This window comes from Panthera pardus, unplaced genomic scaffold, assembly GCF_024362965.1.
Source record: "Panthera pardus isolate Hobbes unplaced genomic scaffold, ASM2436296v1 HiC_scaffold_10, whole genome shotgun sequence".
Lineage (NCBI taxonomy): Eukaryota > Metazoa > Chordata > Mammalia > Carnivora > Felidae > Panthera > Panthera pardus.
Genome location: NW_026526655.1, coordinates 45,284,734 through 45,307,229, shown reverse-complemented (window position 1 = coordinate 45,307,229; position 22,496 = coordinate 45,284,734). Strand labels below are relative to the sequence as shown.

The 22,496-nt window shown below is 36.3% G+C and overlaps 1 long non-coding RNA gene across 1 annotated transcript in view; it reads right to left on the bottom strand.

Moving 5' to 3' along the window:
* The window catches only part of LOC109274424 (uncharacterized), a 192,532-nt gene that overhangs the window by 89,676 nt on the left and 80,360 nt on the right, over positions 1-22,496 (bottom strand). Inside the window, exon 4 of the long non-coding RNA XR_002083599.2 lies at positions 5,581-5,680. This is a non-coding gene — a long non-coding RNA (uncharacterized LOC109274424). The remainder of the gene's footprint in view (positions 1-5,580; positions 5,681-22,496) is intronic.

Genomic DNA, 22,496 nt, shown 5'->3' with positions numbered 1-22,496 from the left:
GATCCAAAACTGACTAGTTGCAATGACAATGACGATGAACAAAGCAGACGAACAAATCAGAGATACAGAAGATAAAATTATGGAAAATAATGAAGCTGAAAAGAAGAGGGAAAGAAAAGTATTAGATAATGAGTGTAGACTGAGGGAACTCAGGGACTCCATAAAGCATAATAACATTTATGTCAACAGAGTCCCAGTAGAAGAGAGGGGGAAAGGGGCAGAGGTTTATTTAAGCAAATTATAGCTAAAAACTTCCCTAATCTGGGGAAGAAAACAGTCATCCACAATCAGGAAGTACAGAGAATTCCCATCAAATTCAACAAAAGCCAGCCAATACTAAGACATATCATAGTACAAATTGCAAAATAAAGAGCAAAGGAAAGAATCCTGAAAGTAGCAAGGGAAAATAAATCCTTAACCTACAAGGGAGGATAAATCAGGTCAGCAGCAGATCTCTCTACAAAAACCTGGCAGGCCAGAAGGCAAGTAGCATGATATATTGAACATGATGAAGAGAAAAAATATGCAGCCAAGAATATTTTATCCAACAAGCTGTGTCATTCAGAACAGAAGGAGAGGTAAAGACTTTCCCAGATAAAAACTAAAGGAGTTTGTGACCACTAAACCAGCCCTACAAGAAATATTAAAAGGAACCCTTTAAATGGGAAAGACCAAAACCAACAAAGACTGGAAAGGAACACAGAAAATCTCTCAGAAACAGCAACTCTACAGGTAATACAATGACATTAAATTCTTATCTACCAATAATTACTCTGATTATACATGGACTAAATTCTCGCATCGAAAGATACAGGGTATCAGAATTGATTAAAAAAAATGAGACTCATTTTAGACCTAAAGACACCTCCATATTGAAAGTGAGGGGATGGAGAATGATCTATCATGCTAAGGGACATCAAAAGAAAGCCATAGCTATATCAGACAAACTAGATTTTAAACCAAAGACTGTAACAAGAGATTAAAAAGGGTATTATATCATAAGTAAGGGGTCTATCCAACAAGAAGATCTAACAATTGTAAATATTTATGCCCCCAATTTGAAATAACTCAAATAGATAAATCAATTAATAACAAACATAAAGAAACTCATTGATAATAATACAATAATAGCAGGGGGCTTTCACACCCCACTTACAGCAATGGATAGATCATCTAAGCGGAAAATCAACAAGAAAATGACTTTGAATGACACACTGAACCAAATGGACTTAACAGACACGTTTAGAATATTCATCCTAAAGCAACAGAATACACATTTTTTCGAGGGCACATGGAACATTCTCCAGAATAGATCACACACTGGGTCATAAATCAGACCTCAACAAGTACAAAAAGATTGAGATCATACCATGCATAATTTCAGACCACAATACTATGAAACTTGAAGTCAGCCACAAGAAAAAATTTGGAAACCCGCAAATACATGGAGGTTAAAGAACATTCTACTAAATAATGAATGGGTTAATCAGGAAATTAAAGAAGAAAATTTAAAATATAGGGAAGAAAATAAAAATGACATGACAGTCCAAAACCTCTGAGATACAGCAAAGGTGGTCATAAGAGGGAAGTATATAGCAATACATGTCTACCTGATAAGGAAGAAAAGTTTCAAATACACAACCTAACCTTACACCTAAAGGAGCTAGAAAAGGAATAGCAAATAAAGCCTAAAGCCTGTAGAAGAAGGGAAATAATAAAGATTAGAGCAGAAATAAACAATATAGAAACAGACAAATAACAAAAAACAAACAAACAAAAAAACAGTAGAACAGATCAACAAAATTAAGAGCTGGTTCTTTGAAAGAATTAATAAAGTTGATAAACCCCTAGCCAGACTTATCAAAAAGAAAAGAGAAGACCCAAATAAATAAAAGCATAAATGAAAGAGGAGAGATCGTAACTAACACCACAGAAACACCAACAATTATAAGAGAATATTATGAAACATTATATGCCAACAAACTGAGCAATCTGGAAGAAAGGGACAAATTCCTAGAAATTCACAAACTACCAAAACTGAAACAGGAAGAAGTAGAAAATTTGAACAGATCCATAAACACGAAATTGAATCAAAAATCCCCCAACAAAAAAATGACCAGAGCCATATGTCTTTCCAGGGTAATTCTACCAGACATTTAAAGAAGAGTTAAAACCTATCTTCTCAAATTGTTCCAAAAAACAGAAATGGAAGGAAAACTTCCAAACTCATTCTACAAGGCCAGCATTACCTTGATTCTAAAACCAGACAAAGACCCCACTAAAAAGTAGAATTACAGGCCAATACCCCTAATGAACATGGATGCAAAAATTCTCAACAAGATACTAGCAAGTCTAATCTAACAATACTTTAAAAAATTATTCACTATCAAGTGGGATTTATTCCTGGGTTACAGGATGGTTCAATATTTGCAAATCAATCAGTGTGACATACAGTAACATAAGAAAGGATAAGAACCTCTCAGTAGGTGCAGAAAAAGAATCTGACAAAATACAGCACCCATTCTTGACAAAAAACCCCAACAAAGTAGGGCTAGAGGGAACATACATCAACAGCCACATATGAAAGACTCACAACTATTATCATCCTCAATGGGGAAAAACTTAAAGCTTTTCCTCTATAGTCATGAGTAAGACTGGATGTCCACTCTCACCATTGTTATTTAACACAGTACTGGAAATACTAGCCTCAACAATCAGACAACAAAAAGAAATAAAAGGCATCCAAACTGGCAAGGAAGAAGTCAAATTTTCACTCTTGGCAGTTGGCATGATACTCTATATAGAATACTCTAAAGAATTTACCAAAATATTGCCAGAACAAAGTCACAGGATGTAAAATCAACATACAGAAATCTGTTGCAATTCTATACACCAATAATGAAATAGCAGAAAAAAAAAATCAAGGAATCTATCCTATTTACAATTGCACCAAAAACAGTAAGATACCTAGGAATAAACCAAACCATAGATGTAAAAGATCTGTACTCTGAAAATTATAGAGCACTTAGAAAAGAAGTTGAAAAGGACACAGAAATGGAAAAATATCCCATGCTCATGGATTGGAAGAACACTGTTAAAATGTCTATACTACCCAAAGCAATCTACACATTTAATGTACTCCCTATCAAAATACCATCAGCATTTCACAGAGCTAGAAAAAACAATCCTAAAATTTGTATGGAACCACAAAAGACCCTGAATAGCCAAAGCAATCCTGAAAAAGAAAACCAAAGTTGGAGGCATTACAATTCTGGACTTCAAGCTATATTACAAAGCTGTAGTCATCAAGATAGTATAGTACTGGCACAAAGCAGACACATAGATCAATGGAACATACTAGAAAACCAAGCAATGGACCCACAACTATATGGTCAACTAATCTTCAACAAAGCAGGAAAGAATATCCAATGGAAAAGACAATCTCTTCAACAAATGTTGAGAAAACTGGACAGTAACATATAGATTGAAACTGGACCACTTCCTTACACCATACACAAAAATCAGTTCAGAATAGATGAAACACCTATATGTGATATAGGAAACCATCAAAATCCTAGAGAAGCACAGGCAGCAAACTCTTTGTCCTTGGCCTAGCAAGTTCTTACTAGACATATCTCTGGAGGCAAGGGAAATAAAAGCAAAAATGAATTATTGGGACTTCATGAAGATAAAAAGCTTCTTCTGTACAGCAAAGGAAACAATCAACAAAAGTAAAGGCAGTCTTTGGAATGGGAGAAAATATTTGTAAATGACATATCTGACAAAGGGTTAGTATCCAAAATCTATACAAAATTTATCAAACTCAACACCCAAAAAACAAAAAACCCAGTTAAGAAATGGGCAAAAGACATGAACAGACATTTTTCCAAAGAAGACATTAAGATGGCTAACAGACAAATGAAAAGATGCTCAACACCATTCATCATCAGGGAAATACAAATGAAAACCACAATGAGATACCACCCACACCTGTCAGAATTACTAAAATTAACAACACCAGAAACAACAGGTGTTGGTGAGGATGTGGAGAAATGGGAACCCTCTTATACTGTTGGTGGGAATGCAAACTGGTGCAGCCACTGTGGAAAACAGTATGCAGTTTCCTCAAAAAGTTAAAAATAGATTTACCCCACGACCCAGTAATGGCAGTACCAGCACATTTTTTAATATGTAAAAAAAATCGAAGAGATACTTCATAAAGAAAGACATAGAGATGGCCAATTAACACACAAAAAGTTCCTCAACATCATTAGTAATCAGAGAAATGCAAAAAAACAAAAACAAAAACATAATGTACTAATGTTTCAATCTCGCTTGAGAGGTTAAAACAAAAAGACTAATAATACTAAAGATGACAAGGATATGGAACTCCATTCATTGCTGGTAAGATTGTAAAATTGTATAATCAACTGTTTGGCAATTTCTTATAAAATCTTATGATGCAGGAATCCCATTCCTAGGTATTTACCTAAGGGACATTAAAACATACATTATAAAATGACTTTTACATCCCTATTTATAATAGCCAAAATTGGGAACAGTGCAAATGTTTATCATCAAAAGAACTGACAGTGGTATATACTTATACAATGGAATACTACTGAGCAGTTTAAAGGAATGAACAACTTAAACACACAATTTGGATGAATCTTAAAAACATGCTGAGCCAAAGAAGCCAAACCCAAGAAAGTATATACTCTATGATTCAACTGTTATAAAGTCCAAGAACATGCAAAACCAATCCCTGCTGTTTCTAATGTGTGGAGGACAGGGGTGGTGGAAGAATGACTAGAAGGGTCACATGGGAACTTTCTAGGTTATGGAAATGTTCTACATAATGATTTGGGTGGTGACTGCACAGTTTTGTACAATAATCAAAACCTTTTGAACCTCTGCTTTAAAAACTAAATAAAAATAGAAAAAATCTGTAAACAATAAATTGAGAAATTATTCAGACTCAAAGAATTTATGAGCAAAGGATTGGGTATTCTTTTTTCTGGCCCACTTTTTGGTCCATTCTTAACATTGATAGCTATGTTCATCAGATATGCATTTCTGTCTATATTTCTCCAAATTCAAGCACTAATATTTAAACTAGATTAAATGACCCCAGTGCATTCAGACACACCACACTTAGAAATACCCTTTTCTGACAGAATTATGAAGTGCTTTTTGACATGTTTTTTTAATTAAAAGAAAACGTATGTCTTCAATTACCAGTACTATAAGCTTTCAAAATTGTGGGAGTAATCCAAACTACTTCCTTCAAAGACAACTGAATTAAACATACTCACAGAGGAAGCATAGATTAGGATCATTATTTGTATTTCTTTTAAGAGACCAGAAGAACAGAAGAGGTTACAATCTTGTCATTTTATGCAAGTCTTCTGTTCTAATATATCAAAAACTTGATAAACCAAGGTCATGAAGGACAGCTGAATAGGAATCAAAGTAAACAGTGTACCTTGTGGCCAACAGAGCCTGCCAATATGAGATTAGAACTCTCCATCCTAGCAAGAAAACGTTTTGGAAAGTTCCTTACAACATTTTATGACTCACAGATATTCCCAGAGGTTCCTGTTTCCATCCTGCAGTAGACAGTGTTTGAAGACGTGCAGTTCTCATCAACTGTTGTTCTTAGGCAACTTGGCTGAAAGGTCTGTTTAAAAAACATTTGTTGGAAAGATGATATGTTTGGATGTTTTAATTTTTTTAACCAAAATTCCAGATTTTAAATCTAGTTTAACTCTTAATTCAACATTGACTTAAAGAATAGCCTAAGAAGAATTACTATGTTACATAATATGTATTACGAACTCAGCAATTTTCCCACTTGAAAACTCCCAAACCAGGGGGTACATATTGTTGGCACAGTCCCCCTTGCATATCTTTCCAAACTGCCTCCAGATCCCTGGCTCTGTATTCAATAGTTCTGGCTCTGATCTTGGCCACCCAGTTCAGTACCTCACCTTGGCTTCTGCTTTGACCAACACTGCCAAAACACCTCCCAGCCCACCAGGACTTGATTCCTGGCTATTCTCCACTTTTGTCTAATCCCAGTTCTCTCTTTCCACTCTAAATATTGAATATCATTCCTGGGGTACATTTTCTCCTCATATTCATCTAGCCCTATTCCACTCTACTTGCAGACAGAACTCCAAGGCCTATTCTCCACTCCTAGACAGTTCCCCTACTGCTTCCTTTTCTACTCCCTAAAGTCCTGAATAATAACCACCTGGTTCTTAACAGTTCCCATCATCTACATATGATGCTATTTGTTTTCCTGAAAATAACTATAAAGATACAGACATGAGAGAAAATATAATATTATAAAATATTTTGGCATCTTCCCAATAAAAGTTATTTAATAGAAATGTAAATGGAAGAACTGATCTCTTTTGACTCCTTAAATGACTCATTACTACTCTATTCCCTAGCCCAGTGCTCCATCTCTCTTATACTCCTGTCATTTCCCTCACACACGCTTTCTTTGACACATTCCTCTCCCAGATTCCACACCCAACCCCGTCTTGATTCTGTAATGGCTCAGACTCTCCACAGATGCAGTAAACTGGGTCCAGCCCAGACGCATGTTTAGTTTGACTTACACAGCATTTAATTTTTTTTCAGTTAGTTGGCAATATTTAAAAATTGGAAGAATAAGCCTAAAAGTAGAGATTTCCAAAAAAAATGAAAATGGAATATTGAAGAGATATTTGCACTCCCAAGTTCATTGCACCATTATTTACAATAGCCAAGATAAGGAAACAACCTAGGTGTCCATCAACAGATGAGTGGATAAAGATGTGAGATATAGATAGATATAGATGATATAGATATAGAGATAGAAACAAAGATACATCTGCACACACACACACACACACACACACCATGGGATATTATTCAGCCATGAGAAAGAAGTAAATCCTGCCATTTGTGACAACACAGATGGACCTTGGGGACATTATGCTAAGTGGAATAAGCCAGACAGAGAAAGACGAATACTGCATCACTTATATGTAAAATCCAGGGGTGGGGGATGCAAATTCATAGAAACAGAGACTAGAAAATTTGTTGCCAGATAAAAAATAGTGATTAAAGTTGATAACACTTGTACAATTGAAATTTGCAAATAGATTTGAACTTAAAAGTTCTCACCAAAAAAAGAAAAAAAGATAAATGCATGAAGCAATGGTATGTTAATTAACTAGATGGGGAGGGGATCTTTTCACAACATATATGTATATCAAATCACCCAATGTACACTTTAAATATCTAACAATTGTCCATGCCAATCTTATCCCAATAAAGTTGAAAATTTTTAAAATTAGGTGTTGTTTGTTCAAGTTCAAGGGTCAGAAAACTATAGTTTCAAATTTGTGCTCATACATAAAGTTTTATTACAACATGAGCATTTTTCATTTGTTTATGTCTTATTTATGGCTACTTCTGTGCTACAACAGCAGAGTTGAGTAATGGGACCGAGACCATGTGGCCAATAATATTTCAAATACCAAAGCCAAAAATATTTAGTCTGCCCCTTTACAGAAACCATTTGCAAACCTCTGTTCAAGATGGTTCTCACCACTGGATGCTCCACCCACAGAAATTCTAATATTATTAGTCTGCAGTGGGTGCCGGTGACTGATACCCAGAGATTCTGACGTCATTGTTCTGCAGTAGGTACTGACACTGGTATTTTCAAACTCCCAGACAATTCTGATTTGCATACAGGTTTGTGAACCCCTTGTTTAGTTAATCTAGATGCCTTCAACAGTCTATTACTCTTGTCTCTTTCTCTGGGAGTACATATTTCCTCTGTTTAAATAGAAAAAGACTATCTTCTATCCACCTTCACAAGTGTTCTGAACAATCCAAAACAGCCCTTTGTATCATCAGAAATACATCTTGTAGATAATAGCTTAGTGCTTTTTAAAATACATAATATTATCCTCAGTTTGAAGGTGGAGAAATTGAAACTCAAAAATGTGAAGAGCCTTTCCTAATTTCTTTTCTTTTAATTATTTTTAGTAATCTCACCCAACATGGGGCTCAAACTCACAAAGCTGAGATCAAGAGTCATATACTCCTTGGACTGAATGAGCCAGGTATCCCGTAGTTTAGTGTTTTTTAAAAACAGATTTGGGCTACAGCACAGACCTATCAAATAAAAGCCTCCAAGAGGCAATAATTTTTAAAGCTCCCCAGATGATTCTGATAAGTAACTAGACTTGAGAGCAACTACTCAGTTTTGAAGAGGTCATTCGTATAGCTACATTCATTGGAAGCTTAACTAGGGTTAGAATGTCCATAATAGCCTTCATTCTTCAGGGTGTCTCTGTGACGTCTGATCATTCAGATGTCTAACTTGAATATCTTTAAAGCATGGCAGTTAGGATGCAAAAGGTAAAGACAAGAAAGCTGCAAGCCCCTTGGGGCCTGCACTAAGAAATCTCAGAATGTTACTTCTGCCAAACTCTGTTGGCTAAAGCAAGTCAAAAGTCCAGTGCACATTCAAGAAGAGGGGAAAGAGCCTCCCTCTCTTTATGTGAGAAGCAGCATACATGTACAGGAAGATGAGATATTGATGGCATTCATCTTTGGAGACTACCAAAAGAAACTAGTAAGGGAGAAAAGCAAAGCAATGGTAACAGTCAAGCATTAGGACTGTGGTCTGAGTAAAAGAAAAGTATAAACAAGAAAAGAAGTATGAACAATGGAGTATCAGGCAGGAATGTTTCTCAAAGAAATATTTTAACTAAGGGAGCTGTTTTAAATAAGGCATTTAAACTGAGATATTTGAAATGAGGTTGTTGGGCTTTCAAAAAAATTTAACTATATGAAGAAAGTGAACAAGAAGTGAAGCATTCCAAATAGGGGTAAGATTTGAAATACAGAGATATGGAACATGATAAGAACAAAAGCTGCAAGTGCTTTGGTATGGATGGAACAAAGCTATTTGTGGATGGAGTGGCTTTCCAGCAAACAGATGTACAGTGGAGATTATGAAAGAGGTCTAGGTTAGAGACACGGATTTGGGAATCTTCAGATTCCCAGAAATGATGGTAGAAGGTCAGAAAGTTAGACAAAATAGGGTCATGTCGGGGAGAAAATATAATGAGAAGGGCACAAGACCAAGAACAGAGATCTGGAGGTCACTGATATCTGAGATCCTACATAGGAGATGTGAGAACTAGCAATAGGAAACGGAGAACAACTTAGTAGAGAAATATCTAGGAAGAAAGGGAGAGTTTTCAGGAAGGAGAGTGGTCAACAACGTCAATTGCAACAGAAAGTGGGTCAAGACAAAAGCAGGAAAGTGTTTATTGGATTGGGGGATATGTAGGTCATTGGCGAATTCAAAGACTGTTTCAACAGAAAAGGAGCAGAACCTACATTGTAGGGGGTTTAATAGAAAAGAATTGAGGAGGGGTGCCTGGGTGGCTCAGTTGGTTAAGCGGCCGACTTCGGTTCAGGTCATGATCTTGCGGTCCGTGAGTTCGAGCCCCGCATCGGGCTCTGTGCTGACAGCTCAGAGCCTGGAGCCTGTTTCAGATTCTGTGTCTCCCTCTCTCTGACCCTCCCCTGTTCATGCTCTGTCTCTCCCTGTCTCAAAAATAAACAAAACGTTAAAAAAAAATTTAAAAAAAGAAAAGAATTGAGGAAGTAGAATAAGTTAATGTAGCCCAATTTATGCAAACACTGCTGTGAACAGAAAGAGGGGATGTTGACAGATCTAAAACAGTCAAAATGATACTAATACCCTGACACATGTACATTAGTACATATTAATAAGTGTACATTAATACATATTAATAATAGCACATATTAATTAAGTAGTACATATTCACTGTGAATGAATGAATAAACATGTAGTATAAAGAAGCAATTGACTTTCATAGAAAGCAACAACTTCTTTAATTATCTCTTCCAAAGTTCTCAGCATGGCACATTAATGTAACTATGATTAGTCCAAAGAAACCCTGGATTATTACATTATTTATGTTCATTGCTTACCAAATGCTAACAAATCCTGGCACTGGATATATGCGAAATCATGAGCAACTAAAGGCAGCTTGAGGCAAAAGAAAGAAAACTAGATTGAGTTCTGCTTTAGGTTTCTAACAACTCACTTGTATGACCTTAAGGAAGCCCCTTCATCTCTCCAAGGCCTTGGTTTGCTTTCTGTAAAATGAAGTATAAATTAGATCACGGATAGAAAACAGGCATCAAGTGATTTTAGTAATTGTAAAACCTAACTAGAACCCCATAGGCAAAAATTTTGAGATGAGAAATTACTATCAATGTTCACATCAGTTTTTGGTTTGATCCTATCAAGAGGTATATACACATTTCACAAAACATATTCCATATCAAGTAGTCAAAATCATCACATACATATCTCATGCTGAAGACTCAAATCAGGGAAGCATTTTTTAAATATAAATCAGAAACACCATGCAGTGGGATGGTTAGTTGGCTCAGTCAGTTAAGCAACCAGCTCAAGTCATGATCTCACAGTTCGTGAGACCAAGCCCAGTGTTAGTCTCTGCACTAACAGCATGAAGCCAGCCTGGCATTCTCTCTCTCTCCCTCTCTCTCTGCCCCTTCCCACTTGCACGCTCACTCTCACTCTCAAAATAAATAAATAAACTTTAAAGTCAGGGGCACTGGGTGGCTACAGTCAGTTAAGCATCCGACTTCAGCTCAGGTCAGGATTTCACGGTTTATGAGTTGAAACCCCACATCAAGCTCTATGCTGACATCTCAGAGCCTGGAGCCTGCTTCCAATTCTGTATCTCTCTCTGTCTCTCTCTGTCTCTCTCTCTCTCTCTCTCTGTCTCTTTCTCTCTCTGCCCTTCCCCTGCTTGTTTCTGTTTTTTGTTTCTCTCTCTCTCTCATAAATAAATAAATAAATAGTAAAAAAAAAAAAAGAAACAATGCAATGAATTTGCTACTTGCTTTTTTCCTACTTTTCACATTAAATATAATTTGAAATATATATGACTAGAGAGAGAGAAGAGAGAGAGATTTTACAAGTTAAGAAAATAGAAACCCACACTTAACAGAGGGAATTTATTCGAGGGAATTGGTTCTGCAGGTGTTAAGATGGCTGCATATGCAAAAATAGGACACTCAATAAACAGCCACAATGCCTGAGGTTAAAGTACCAAAGGGAAAAGATGGAGAAAACCAGAACCTAGAAGCTACAAGATCAAGGTCCCAGAGTGGATGCTTTAAAAAAGGGACTTGGGCTGGCTGCTGCTGGAACTTCTAAGAGAACACAATAAGACTTGTTCTGGAAGTGCCAAAAGCATCTGGAGGCTGGAGTCACTTCCATAGCTGGGGCCACCAGCAGGATCTTAGGAGAACTGCCATTTTGGAATTGAGGCCAAGAAGAATGGTAGAAATTTTAAAACCGTAAAAGTCTATACCCTCTCTCATTATATAGAAAGCCCAATCCCCAGTACCTTCCAGACCCACTCTAAAACCTCCAAGAATCTGGCAAGAAAATCTGAGGAATGAAATTTGCAGGGTCCTAGTACCACAGAATAGAGTCAAAAAGGAGGACCTGAAACTGAGAGACAATAGGTAGACAACTGGCACAAATTATTTACTCAGAAAAGTGAAAGTTGACTGCATCATAGTTAATAGCAAAAAAATTAATGTTGAAGAAAGTACCTTAGAAAATGTAAGAATTACGGAAATTTATACATGAACTCAGGAAATCTATACATGAATAAATAAACATGTCCTAGCAGAAAAAAAAGAAAGCTGTTCCATGCTTAGGAAATGACACACAGAAAGACAATTTGAGCCTCGAGGAAAAGATCCCTATTTTAAAAAGGCAAATGACATTAGAATGAGAATCATAATCATAATATTAAAAGTTCTATGTAGTTAAATTGGGCCCCAGGGGTAAGAAATTGGCCCTCACATTAGTGCTACAGACCATCGTGAAATGTCCCACAAGACACTGCTGCCTAACACCTAGGATGCTGGGGCTCATAGGCTCAGAGCAAACACTGCTCAAGAAGTGCCCTAAAGTTAAGATGGACCAACAGTGACATCTGCTGCCATGGGCTTATTTTTAAAAGGGCCAATTTCAACATTTTAAAATTAAGTCTCCTGCCAAACCATTGGACTTCTGCTGCGATGAGTCAGCACTTCTGGAACTCCTGTTTGTCCTCTGTGCTATTAGAAGATTTTCTAAGTGAATGCAGAACATGGGAAAATGAGAGAATATTTGAAAATGTAACTAAAACAAACAAAAAACAGTGGGGGTGGAGGCATAAGTGATGAGAAAAGAGACTTTGCGTTGTCTTTTCTCATCCTGGTTTTCCTTTGGCTAAGAAGTCCAAATTAATTTTGTAATTGTTAGCAAGCATGAGCATGTTCTCAGTAAAAAGGATTAATTTAACTGCTGCCAGCTTCAGAGGATTCAAACCCAAAATTTCAGCATAATATAACAGACCAGAAAAAAAAAAAAAAGTCAAATGATCAAAGAAGATGTGGAAAATGTTTAGAGTTAGTCTTCCTTAGGAAACTTCTTCTATTTATCTAATTGTTTACCTTGATTATACCTCCTTCTACATCTGCTGGCCCTCGGGCTTCTTTTCTGAAAGCCAATAGAACAGAAGGTTTGAATCAAACACCATGGCTTTTAAAAAAATACATATAATCACCAGTGTAACATGGTCAGTAGGGTTCATTTATATAAACCAGTAGATACCAATTCAAAAAAAATCATGGGTTAATTTATTTGCTTGAGAAAAAATGGGAAGTGATAATGAGTCTCGGCTCTGGTTATTATGAAAGAAGGTGCATAAGTCTGACCAATATTGCAATGAAAGAGATCTGAATTAACAGTTCTGACTTTAGTACAGGTTCTGACCACTCACTAAATGCATACCGCCTTGAGGAAATCATGTAACTTCTCCAGGCCTCAGGTTTCTCTCCTACAATATGAAAGGATTGGACTCTATGAGGGATGAAAAAACAGTTTCAACTCATTTTTCTTCTTTGGTTACCTGGCATTGGCTACTTATAAGTAATCCTAGAGCTGCACGCAGAAACAATGGAAAAGTTACTGACCCATTAGCAGGGCCACATGGAGTGGCAGCATGCATGTCACATATATACCAAGCTCAGAAAGATTATTTCTCCCAGGATTTTTTGCAGCTTTAAATTCTATTAGCTGTCATTTTTAGTGCCTACTATGTATCAGCTACACAAGACACTCAACAGAATCATTTACAACCTTCATCATATTTTAAAGACAAGGAAGGAAACTTGGAAATATTACATAATTTTCTCAAAGCTACACAACATAGCTTGACTCTATTATTAACATATATCCCAACATTCTCTATTGTAAGTAAAATCTTGACTTTCATATTTTGAATCACATCCCTTAGTCCTGTTGAAACAGAAAAGGTATATAATAACATCATTGTGTCTTGCCTGATGATACCTTAATGCACCTATATTCCTACAAAAGAAAGAACAAAGGTTTGACATCAAATTGGGCTAGCCCACATAAAATGAAAGGTTAAGGCAGGAGCTTTGAGAAGAATGGGCCCAAGAAAATGCTTTCTTCAGCAGCCTAGGAAGGATTGTTTTTGAAAATTAAAAGTGACAGGGGCGCCTGGGTGGCTCAGTCGTTTAAGCGTCCGACTTCGGCTCAGGTCATGATCTCACAGTTCGTGGGTTCGAGCTCCATGTCAGGCTCTGTACTGACAGCTCAGAGCCTGGAGTCTGCTTCTGAATCTGTGTCTCCCTGTCTCTCTGCCCCTCCCCTGCTTGTGCTCTCTCTCTCTCTCTCTCAAAAATAAAATAAAAACATTAAAAAAAATTTTTTTTTAAGTTACAAAGGAAGAATCAATAACTAAACCTCATGTTCAACTTTCAAGCAAATAGAATTCTAAGCAAAATCAGAGGGATACAGAATCCAGAATTGAAAAGAACTGTAAAAACAACACAACTGTGCTGCATCACGGGTCTACATAGACAACTTAATCGGTCTGGTACTCAGGGATGTACTAGCTGCATGTCAGTGCTTGATAGACACACTTTGATGATGCAGTTTACAAATAATTCAGAAAATAGATTCCTGATAAGAGATACTTTTTGAAGCTTCTTTAATTTGATGCAGTATTTCAGACATTTCTTAGGCTATAATGTCCCGGTGTAGGAGAAAGCAAGACACTATAATTTTCAGTTAGAACAAACTCTTCCTATCAAATAACAGAATCTTCAGAAGTCTTTGAAAGTGGCACCAAAAAATTGGTCTATCTTGACTAATTACAGAATTACATACTGATGCTTTCAGAATATATACTCAGAAACTCACAGCTGCCTTTGGAAAATCACCCAACAATATGGATTAGTAAAAAAAAAGTTTTAAGAAACCCAAATGCAAGAATGTACCCACTGGAGAAAAATGATTAGCAGCTAGATTGGATTTTATATCAAAGTACCTCATGGTCTCTGATTAGCTGACTGATACATTCATGTTATAAACATTTATTCTTTACTTATTATGAATTTGGCACTCTGACAGTCACCAAGAGTAGTTTACAAAATAAAATACTCCTAACTTTGAGGAGTAGACACCTAGTTGGAGACAGATAAATAAATAAATTAAAATGCAAAGTGACAAGTAAATCAACTGGTTTATGTCTGAAATACACACATATTACATGAAAGTGAAGTAATTAATTTTCCTTCATGAGATCAGAGATGGATCAGAAAGTGATCAGACAGGGGCGCCTGGGTGGCTTGGTCGGTTAAGCGTCCGACTTCGGCTTGGGTCATGATCTCACGGTTCGTGAGTTCCAGCCCTGCGTCGGGCTCTGTGCTGACAGCTCAGAGCCTGGAGCTGTTTCAGATTCTGTGTCTCCCTCTCTCTCTGCTCCTCCCCGTTCATGCTCTGTCTCTCTGTCTCAAAAATAAATAAACGTTAAAAAAAAAATTTTTTTTTAAAAAGAAAGTGATCAGACAGATAACAGGGCTGAACTGAAAATCAATACATTTCTTAGAACACAAGTAACTTGCATGTTATTTGCATGACATTACGACAGTAAAAATATGTTAAAACCAAAGCCAGATTCTTATACTGGCCTCGTTCATATATAAGATAGCTCTGAAAAAAGTACAATCCATAACCACATGGGGAAAATGCTACTGGTATAATTATATAAAGAAAAGTGTTGCATTATTTTCCATCCCTGCTATTATGAGGTAATAAACAGCATTCCAAAGTGTGAGCACCCATCATGGCATCATGCACTTAGAAAATTAACACAAGAAAAGTCCTACAAAGAGTGTTATTTCACATGTGCTCTGTGACTAATTCTGTTTGTGGAATGAACTGAGCCGTGGTCATAGGTCACATTCAGCCAGCCAAGAGAATGTTTCCAGAGTGTAATTGTTCTGGGCATCAAGGCACTTTACAGCATGTTCCCATTGCTTTTTGATAGTTTGTGGCCAGGAGACTGCTGAGAAAATATTATTCACCCAAATTAGACTGGACTAGTCAACCGCCTGGTTATTACATCTCCATGTCAGCACAAGCCAGGTCGGCAACCAAACTTACCAGATGTTTCTAATTTCTCTACCTTCTGAACTACATGTTGGGTTTTTTTTTTTTTTCTGACTTTGAAGTATTTCAAACAAAGGACTTTCTGTAATGTCTCAGGAAACTTACAAGATTAAAATCCTGGTTAATATCAGAATAAGAGTCCTGCCCTCCTGCCACTGCCACATTGATGAGTCTTCCTCCCTGCTACACACTACTTGTGAGAATCTCTCAACAGAGTTTTTGGCTCTGGGAGTCTCATTCACTGATTTCCATCTGGCTAACAAACAGAAAAACCACTGAATTCTACATATGCTCTGTTGCTGTCTTACCTAACACAAAGGCTACTTCATATTAAGGCCCACTGTTAATAAAAATGATCAAGGCACATATTTTTCAAACGAGCAATTGCATTTCTAGAAAATTACCCAACGATTTCCATACATGTTCACAAGGAAGCATACATAAGGATACCCACTGCAGCATGGTTTTTAAGACTGGGAACTTGGAAATCACCTAAGCATCTATCAGTGGGGGATTGATAGAATATTTTATGCTATATTCACACAAGAAATAATATTTAGCACTTAAAATAACTAGGAATGTCTTCATAAACAATAATAAATTCTCATAATAATTGTTAGGTGAAAAGATAATATGAATAACTAGGACCATTGTATGTTTGTTATGTATATATACTTTTTGTATACTTTTCTGTTTTTAAAGTTTTTATTTTAATTTCAGTTAGTTAACATACAGTGTTCTATTAGTTTCAGGTGTACAATAGAGTGATTCAACATTTCAACACATTACTTACTCAGTGTTCATCATGATAAATGTACTGTTTAATCCCCATCACCTATTTCACCCATCCCCACCCACCCACCTCCCCTCTGGCGACCATCAGTTTCTTCTCTATAGTTAACAGTCTGTTTCTTGGTTTATCTCTCTCTCTTTTTTTCCCCTTTGCTCCTTTGTTTTATTTCTTAAATTCCACATATAAGCGATCATATGGTATTTGTCTTTCTCTGGCTGACATATTTCACTTAGCATTCTCTATCTCCATCCATGTTATTGTAAATAGCAAGATTTCATTCTTTTTTATAGATGAATAATATTCCATTGTATATATGTACCACATCTTTTTCCATCAATAAGTGGACACTTGAGCTGCTTCCATAGTTTAGTTATTGTAATTAATGTTGCTATAAACTAAGAGTGCATGTATCTTTGGATTAATGTTTTTGTATTCTTTAGGTAAGTACCCAGGAGTGTGGTTGCTGAATTGTAGGGTAGTTCTACTTTTAACTTTTTGAGGAACCTCCCAACTGTTTTCCACAGTGGCTGTACCAGTTTGCATTCCCACCAACAGTGCAAGAGGACTCCTTTATCTCCACAGCCTTGCCTGCACCTGTTGTTTCTTGTGTTGTTAATCTTAGCCATCTGACAAGTGTGAGGTGATACCTCATTGTGGTTGTGACTTGCATTTCCCTGGTAATAAGTGATAGTGATATGTCTGTTGGCCATCTATATGTCTTCTTTGGAAAAATGTCTATTCATGTCTTCTGCCAATTTTTTAATTGGATCATTTGTTTTTCAGGTGGTGAGTTTCATAAGTTGTTTATGTATTTTGAATACTAACTCTTTATCAGATATGTCATTTACAAATATCTTCTCCCATTCCATAGGTTGCCTTTTAATTTTGGTGATTATTCCCTTTGCTGGGCAGAAGCTTTTTATTTTGATGTAGTCTCAATAGTTCATTTTTGCTTTGTTTTCTTTGCCTCAGAAGACATATCTAGAAAAATGTTGCTGTGGTTGATGACAGAGACGTTACTGCCTGTGTTCTCTTCTAGGATATTTTAGTTTCAGGTCTCACATTTAGGTCTTTCATCCATTTTGAATTTATTCTTCTGTAAGAAAGTGGTCCAGTTTCAGGTTTTTGCATGTTGCTGTCCAGTTTTCCCAACACCATTTGTTGAAGAAACTATCTTTTTCATTGGATATTCTTTGCTTCTTTGTCAAAGATTAATTGACCATATAGTTGTGGGTCCATTTCTAGGTTTTATACTCTGTTCTACTGATCTTTGTGTCTGTTTTTGTGCTGGTATCATACTGTTTTGCTCACTACACCTTTGTAATATGACTTGAAGTCTGGAATTGTGATGCCTCCGGCTTTGCTTTTCTTTTTCAGGATTGCTTTGGCTATGTAAAGCCTTGTGTGGTTCCATGCAAATTTTAGGATGGTTTGTTCTAGTTCGGTGAAAACTGCTGTTGGTATTTTGATGGATATTACATTATATGTGTAAATTACTTTAGGTAGTATAGACATTTTAACAATATTTGTTCTTCCAATCCATGAGTATAGAATGTCTTTCTTCAATTTCTTTGTGTCATCTTCAATTTCCTTCATCATTGTTTTATAATTTTCAGCGTACAGGTATTTTACCTCTTTGGTTAGGTTTATTCCTAGGTATCTTATTGTTTTTGCTGCAATTATAATTCCTGGGTTTTTTTCTTAAAAAAGGGAATGATTTTCCTAATTTCTCTTTCTGCTGCTTCATTATTGGTGTATAGAAATGCAACAGATTTCTGTAACTTGATTTTGTAACCTGAAACTTTACTGAATTCATTTACCAGTTCTAGCAGTTTTTTGGTGGAGTCATTCAGGTTTTCTATATACAGTATAATGTCACCTACAAATAGTTAAAGTTTTATTTCTTCTTTACTGATTAGGATGCTTTTTATTTCTTTTTGTTGTCTGATTGCTGGGCTAGGACTTCCAGTACTACCTTGAACAAATGAGAGTGGACATCCTTGTCTTGTTCCTGACCTTCGGTGAAAAACTGAGAGTTGATAATTAAGGATGATGTTAGTTTTTCATATATGGCCTTTATTATGTTGAGGTATATTCCCACTAAACCTACTTTGTTGAGGGTTTGTGTCATAAATGGATGTTCTTTGTCAAATGCTTATTCTGTGTCTATTGAAGTGATCATATAGTTTTTATTCTTTCTCTTATTGATGTGATATATCATGTTGATTGATTTGTGAATATTGAATCACATTTATACCCTGGGAATAAATTCCACTTGATCATGGTGAATGATTTTTTTTTTTTGATGTGTTGGATTCATTTTGTTGTTTTGTTTTTTGTTTTTGTTTTGTTTTGAGGATTTTTGCATCTATGTTCATCAGAGATATTGGTCTGTAGTTCTTTTTTTGTGTGTGGTATATTTATCTGATTTTGGTATCACGGTAATGCTGGCCTCAGAGAATGAATTTGGAAATATTCTTTCCTTTTCTATTTTTTGGAATAGTTGAAGAATGGGCATTAATTTTTCTTTATATGTTTGATAGAATTTCCTGTGAAGCTGTCTGGTCATGGACTTTTGTTGGGAGTTGTTGATTACTGATTCATTTTCTTTACTGGTTATCAGTCTGTTCGAATTTTCTATTCCTTCTTGTTTCCATTTTGGTAGTTTATATGTTTCTAGGAATTTATCCATTCCTTCTAGATTGTCCAATTTGTTGGCATATAGTTTTTCATAATATTATCTTATTTGTATTTGTGTGATATTGGTTGTTATTTCTCCTCTCTACTTGTGATTTTATTTATTTGAGTCATTTCTCCTTTTTTTCTTGATAAATCTAGCTAGAGGTTTATCAATTTTGTTGATTTTTTCAAGGAACCAGATCCTGGTCTCATTGATCTGTTCTATTGGGGTTTTTTGGTGTCTGTATCATTTATTTCTGCTCTAATCTTTATTATTTCCTTCCTTCTGCTGATTTTAGGTTTTGTATGCTGTTCTTTTTCTAGTTCCTTTAAGTCTAAGGCTAGGTTATTTGAGGGTTTCTTTTTTTTTTCTTCTTGAGATAGACCTGTATTGCTATAAACTTCCCTCTTACAATTGCTTTTGCTGCATCCCAAAGATTTTGGATTGTTGTGTTTTCATTTTCATTTGTCTCCATGTGTTTTTTTTTTTTAATTTCTTATTTGATTTCTTGGTTGACCCATTCATTGTTCGGTAGCATGTTATTTACTCTCCATATATCTGTGCTCTTTCTAGATTGCTTCTTGTGGCTGATTTGCAGTTTTATTGTACTATGGTGAGAAAAGATGCATAGCATAACTTTGTTTTTTGGTTTTTTTTTTCCCAAGACTTTATTTAAATTCCAGTTAGTCAACATACAATTTAATATTAGTTTCAGGTGTAGACTTTAGTTATTCCTCACTTATATACAACACCCAGTGCTCATTACAACAAGTGCCCTTCTTTTTTTTTAATATGAAATTTATTGTCAAATTGGTTTCCATACAACACCCAGTGCTCATCCCTCCTCAATACCTCCTCAATACCTCAATACCTCCCCTCCCTCTCACCCCCCATCAACCCTCAGTTTGTTCTCAGTTTTTAAGAGTCTCTTATGATTTGGCTCCCTCCCCCTCTAACCTTTTTTTTTCCTTCCCCTCCCCCATGGTCTTCTGTTAAGTTTCTCAGGATCCACATAAGAGTGAAAACATTGGTATCTGTCTTTCTCTGCATGACTTATTTCACTTAGCATAACACTCTGCAGTTCCATCCACGTTGCTACAAAAGGCCATATTTCATTTTTTCTCATTGCCAAGTAGTATTCCATTGTGTATATAAACCACAATTTCTTTATCCATTCATCAGTTGATGGACATTTAAGCTCTTTCCATAATATGGCTATTGTTGAAAATGCTACTATAAACATTGGGGTCCAAGTATCCTTATGCACCAGCACTCCTGTATCCCTTGGGTAAATTCCTAGCAGTGCCATTGCTGGGTCATAGGGTAGATCTATTTTTAATTTTTTGAGGAACCTCCACACTGTTTTCCAGAGCGGCTGCACCATTTGCATTCCCACCAACAGTGCAAGAGAGTTCCCGTTTCTCCACATCCTCTCCAACATCTATAGTCTCCTGATTTGTTCATTTTAGCCACTCTGACTGGCGTGAGGTGGTATCAGAGTATGGTTTTGATTTGTATTTCCCTGATGAGGAGCGACGTTGAGCATCTTTTCATGTGTCTGTTGGCCATGTGGATGTCTTCTTCAGAGAAGTGTCTATTCATGTCTTCTGCCCATTTCTTCACTGGATTATTTGTCCTTCTTAACACCAATCACTTATTTAACTCATCCCCCTGCCCACCTCCCCTTCAGTAAGTACGGTATGACTCTGATCTTTTTTAATTTGTTGAGATTTATTTTGTGGCCTTATATGTGATCTACTCCAGAGAATGTCCCATGTGCACTTGAAAAGAATGTGGATTCTGCTTTTTTAGGATGGAACATTCTGAATATATCTGCTAAGTCCCTCTGCTCTAGTGTGTCATTCAAAGCCACTGTTTCCTGGGCGCCCGGGTGGCTCAGTCAGTTAAGCATCTGACTTTGGCTCAGGTCATAATCTCATGGCTCATGAGTTCAACTCCCACATCAGGTGAGCTCAAGCCCCACTTCAGGTAAGCTCGAGCCCCGCTTCGGATAAACACAAGCCCTACTTCAGGCGAGGCCCACTTCTCTCTCTCTCTCTCTCTCTCTCTCTCTCTCTCTGCCCTTCGCTCACTTGTGCCCTCCCTCTCTCAAAAAATCCAGTTTCCTTGTTGATTTTCTGTTTGGATGATCTATCCATTGATGCAAGTGGGGATTAAAGTCCCCTACTATTATTGCCAATTAGTTTCTTTATGTTTGTTATTAACTGTTTTATGTATTTGGGTGCTCCCATGTTGGGCAGATTTACAATTGTTGTGTCTTCTTGTTGTATTGTCCCCTTAATGATTATATAGAGTTCTTCTTTGTCTCCTGTTACAGTCTTTGTTTTAAAGTTTATTTTGGGGGTGCCTGGGTGGCTCAGTCAGTTGAGCGTCCGACTTCAGCTCAGGTCATGATCTCACAGCTCGTGAGTTCAAGCCCCACGTTGGACTCTGTGCTGGCGGCTCAGAGCCTGGAGCCTGCTTCAGATTCTGCTTCAGATCCCTCTCTCTCTGTCTCTAACCCACTCGCATTCTGTCTCTGTCTCTCTCAAAAATAAACATTAAAATAATTTTTTAAATAAATAAATAAAGTTTATTTTGTCTGATGTAAGTATTGCTACTCCAGCTTTCTTTTGACATTCATTTGCATGATAAATGTTTCTTTATCCCTTTACTTTCAAGCTGCAGGTGTCTTTAAGTCTAAAATGAGTCTCTTATAGGTAGTATATTAATAGGTATTGCTTTTTTTTTTTTTATCCACTCTGTCACCCTATATCTTTTGATTGGAGCATTTAGTCCATTTACACTAAAGTAATTGTTGATGGATATGTATTTATCGCCATTTTAATATTTGTTTTATAGTTGTTTCCGAAGATTTCCTATGACCCATTCTTGTCTTCCTTTCATGGTTTGCTGGTTCCCTTTAGTGATACATATGAATTTCTTTCTCTTTATTCTTTGCATATTTATTAGTGGCTTTTGATTTGTGGTTACCATTTGGTTTATATATAACATCTTCTCCATATAGTAATCTATATTATATTGATTGTTGTTTAAGCTTGAACTTTATTCCCTTCCTCCCCACATTTTAGGTAAATGGTATTATACTTTCCAGCCTTTTATTTTGTGAGTTCCTTGACTTATTTTTTACAGAAATATTTATTTTATTGTTTTTGTGTTTCTTACCTTCATATTGTCACTTTTCATCTCTCCTTTCCAAAGAGTTCCCTCTAATATTTCTTGTAGATCTTGTTTATTGGTCATGAACTCCTTAGTTTTTGTTTGTCTTGGAAACTCTTTATCTCTCCTTCCATTCTGAATGATAGACTTGCTGGATAGAATATTCTTGGCTACAGATTTTTTGTATTCAGCACTTTGAATATATCATGTCACTTCTT